The sequence below is a fragment of the Pteropus vampyrus genome, unplaced genomic scaffold (genome assembly GCF_000151845.1).
Source record: "Pteropus vampyrus isolate Shadow unplaced genomic scaffold, Pvam_2.0 Scaffold131, whole genome shotgun sequence".
Lineage (NCBI taxonomy): Eukaryota > Metazoa > Chordata > Mammalia > Chiroptera > Pteropodidae > Pteropus > Pteropus vampyrus.
Genome location: NW_011888912.1, coordinates 765998 through 769879, shown reverse-complemented (window position 1 = coordinate 769879; position 3882 = coordinate 765998). Strand labels below are relative to the sequence as shown.

The 3882-nt window shown below is 47.2% G+C and overlaps 1 long non-coding RNA gene across 1 annotated transcript in view; it reads right to left on the bottom strand.

The window, feature by feature from the left end:
• Positions 1 to 6: 6 nt before the first annotated feature.
• Positions 7 to 3882, bottom strand: part of LOC111744294 — a 6619-nt gene continuing 2743 nt past the window's right edge. The window contains exons 2-3 of the long non-coding RNA XR_002782099.1: positions 2233 to 2398; positions 7 to 250 (exon numbers count right to left, since the gene is read on the bottom strand). This is a non-coding gene — a long non-coding RNA (uncharacterized LOC111744294). The remainder of the gene's footprint in view (positions 251 to 2232; positions 2399 to 3882) is intronic.

Here is a 3882-nt window from a genome sequence, read left to right as displayed (position 1 = left end):
AGGGAGAGAAAGGGAAGGAAAACTCGTCGAATTCCTTGAAGGAGACACCGAAAAAAATCATCTGTTAAATGTCGACCTTCTGGCACCCTGTAACCTTGGATGGTACAGCCAGTAAAACCATGAACTCTTTCAAAGTTATCAAACTTAAAATGTTCAGATCGAGCTGAAAAATCAGAATCTGCCTTTGATGGTGTCTCTTCAACGAACCCTTAGCTCTTCTGTGACCCTCTCTGCACAATTCTTCTTCTCCCTAAATTAAGAGAGGAAAACCTCTGCCAGAGAAAATACCCTCAGAAACAGCCCTTCAGATAGACTCCGGATAAGAAATCAAGAAATCGAGGAGAGGCAGAAAAAGAGGCAAAGAGTGTGACGCCCTCGCCTGACCGGCGGCCACTTTCGCTGACCTGCGGACGGAGAGGGTGCCCTGATTTCCAGCAGGACCTGCTCTTGGAAGAGGACGCACTGGTTTTTCCAGATCGAGTGCCAGAGGGGACCCTGTGCTCCAGCTTATCTCCTCGCCCCTACCCAGGAGAAACACCCAGAAGGTACAAAGACGTGAAGGTCCATCCTGGCGGCAGACCCAGCAGCTGCAAAGGCTCTGGGTCTGTGAGAGCGAAGCCACCTGTGCTGTGTCACGGGAGACGTCCGCTGTCCTTCCCTGAAAGCGTCAGCGTCCCTGGACACGCCTCCAGTCTGAAAAGCGGCCTCGGGTTGAAGAAAAAGCTGGGGCAAGTTTCTCGAGCGTTTCTCTGCCACACGCTGTCACCCTAAGCAGAAGTTCTAGACATTCTCGGAGCCAGCTGGACTTTCAGGAAGCCGAGGAATGACACGGGACGGCTAAAGCAAGGAGCCGAATGCCCGAGTCGACCTCCAGGCCACTCTGCTCTCGGGAGTCCTTGGACGTCAGACTGGCCGACAGGGTCACCTGCGTTTCCAACCTTCTCGCTAGATAGGAAGGTACTGGTTCACGACAGCCGGCCCACGACAGCAGCCCTAGGACGTGGCCTCCTAGTTATGGGAGATGAAGCATCATGGACAAGTGATTTATCTAAAGACTTTACATCTTATAACATGACAATGACCCTGCACCCTGGCCTGTCCTTAACACCTAGAATAGGACCTATCGTGTACTGATAGATACTTGTTGGATGGATGGATGGATGGATGGGTGCATGGGTGGGTGGGTGGCTATACTGTTCACACTGTGATAGACAGTTAGCTTAACTACTTTTTGTGCATCGTTGTGTTGAACTTACAAGCTCACAATCACCCTACAGGGCACGAGGCATCACTGTCCCCATTTTTAAGATAAGAAGATGAGCTTCGGAAAGGTCCCTCAACCCGTCCAGGCTGGAAACAGAACTGTCTGATTCTAGAACTCCTTCAGCCATGCGCTGTCATCCCATCTCCTCCCTGGTCTTAAAATCAAGGATTATTAAGAAACTATCTGATAACGGCCCTAATGGCAGCAAAAGAATGACCTCAGATTATTCTAAAATATCCTTTTAAGAAAATTAAACTTTCCTATGTTTAGTCACGCCTTCGGGCAATGCATATTTATTAAGTGACTACTGCTGTGTGCCAAGGACACTGCCAGGTTCTGGGGCAGGACAGACAGAGAAGCCTTGGGCCCCAGTCCTTGGTGATCGGGAGAGACACACACGCAAGTGGAAACCATCACCCAGAGGGCTGTGCGCCATTCTGGGGGAGCCCAGGGCGCTGCGGGCATGCAGAAAGGGGCTATCTCCCCGCTCCTCTGAAAACGTCAGACCCACGACACGAACTCAGGCAGCACGGGCTGACAGCGCTCGGCGGGGCTGATCGCGAGCTGAGGTCCGTCCAGGTGTCTGTCCGGCGTCACGCTGCCCTAGTCTCATTTGTCATTTCCAGCTGTGGGAAACGTCAGTCTAGCTCTTTTCCAGATAAACAAACAAACGAACGAGCAAACGAAAACTCTGCGTGTGTTAAGAATTAAAAACTGTGAAAATTCTCTGTTCTCAGGCATTTCGGTTTCTCATCTCTTGAGCGTCTCTCGCAGTTCTCTCTCTATGCGTCACATTCCTTTTAAGTTACGGAGCCCAAAGTTAGAATCGGTCCCCTTAAAGGCATTGGGACAATGATGGGATCATATGAGAGCCCGTGTCCTGCTAGGCTACTCTCGTTTACCCATCCAGGGTCACGTGGGCAGAGTTCTCTTTGCACAAGAAATTCTCGAATAACGAACGTACGTACCTTCGATGTCCCTCCAAGTCCCTTAAATCACACCAAGCTCGATGCTGTTCCCGTTTCTCTTAAATCACACTCCTCCAACTTCTGAACTTCTCCAGTTTTCGGAAATGTCCACGTGGTATAGGTTTTCGGTTCACTTTTAAGCAAATTAATAGTTCAGGAGAAGAAACTAGCAAAAGCAAACACACACAAATAAGCTGCAGGTTCCAGTTAAATGACTCACTAATTCCAGTGTAAATACTTCTTATTTACAGTAAACAACCAAAAACAATTGTCTGTTTACACTAAAAATACCTGCCCTACCTGATGGACATGGCATTGTGTGCTGTCAAAAAAACAAGAATGCTTTATAGGAGTTCATGTTTTTTAAAGGCTGGGAAACTATTTTGAAAAATAATTGAATAATCATTCTGACTCTCAGCAAAATATTTCAGGTGCTGTCACCGTTGCAACAGTTGGGTGGAAATACAGAAACATCTCTTTTAAGATTCATCTCTGGTTTATAACTGTACTTCGCTGAAACTCCTACTAAAAATTAAAAAAAAGAAAAAACAATGATAAAAGTCTTTGTAATAGTTGATGCTTTTGTTTGTCACTTTGGTGCTGGGCATAGAAAAACACATTGGATTTGTTGCGGCTGACAGATACATAGATAATAGACTAGATAAATGGATAGGGAGAAATATAGATACTAGTAGCTAAACGTTCTGTAGTCCAGATCTTTTTCTAAGTGCTTTCCATATATCAAATTATTTTATCCTCACAGCTCGATTTCTTACTAGTTGAGGAATCAGAGGAACAGAGAAGTTAAGTAACTCCCTCAAGGATGCATAGCAGATACATGACAGAATTTGGCTCAAAAGCAGCACCGACCAGCTCAAAGGTAATATGAGCCACGTATGTAATTTTGAACTTTCTAGTTGTCACATTAAAAAAAGCAAAGAGAATTGGATGAAATGAATCCTTCTACGTTTATTTCATCTCGTGCATCCGAAACATTACCTCAACGTGCAATTGATAAAAATAATTAATACGATATTTTGAAGGTTCTTTTACGCATACTACGTGTTCGAAATGCAGTGTGTAATTACACTCATCGTACATCTCATGTTGGACTCGCCGGTCAAGTTCAAGACCTCAGCGGGCAGGTACGGCAAGTAGCCAGTGGGTACCCTTTGGCACAAACAGCTCTAGAATCCAGACGCTTTTGATGATGATTATTATTTTTTGGAGGCTTGGCATAGATCAGTGGCAGGCTTCCACGGACCAATGTTTCAGATCGGGCAAATGGATTTAATTTACATAAATATATGTGGGTTCTACATAACGATGCAAGTATTTCACACCTGCTTTGACTTCGGGGGGAGCACAGCGCAAGCTGGCAGTGCCACCTGCCTTGGAGGAGACCTGGAACCCATCTTATGCAGATACTCCCGGCTGTCCCCCGGCTGCCCACGTGCCCAGGCTCCACCCTGTGACACCAGGGCCCCTCCTGGCCCCCTCTTCACTGCTCACCCCCGGCCCCCGCCCGCCCTCCAACCAGCCCTTCCTTCTCTGTACGAGCCCAGCTCCTGTGGCTTCGAGTACTTCTAACGCCCTTGCACACGCTTCTGTGCTAATGCGCCACATCCGCTGTGGCCAGGTGCTCCTTTG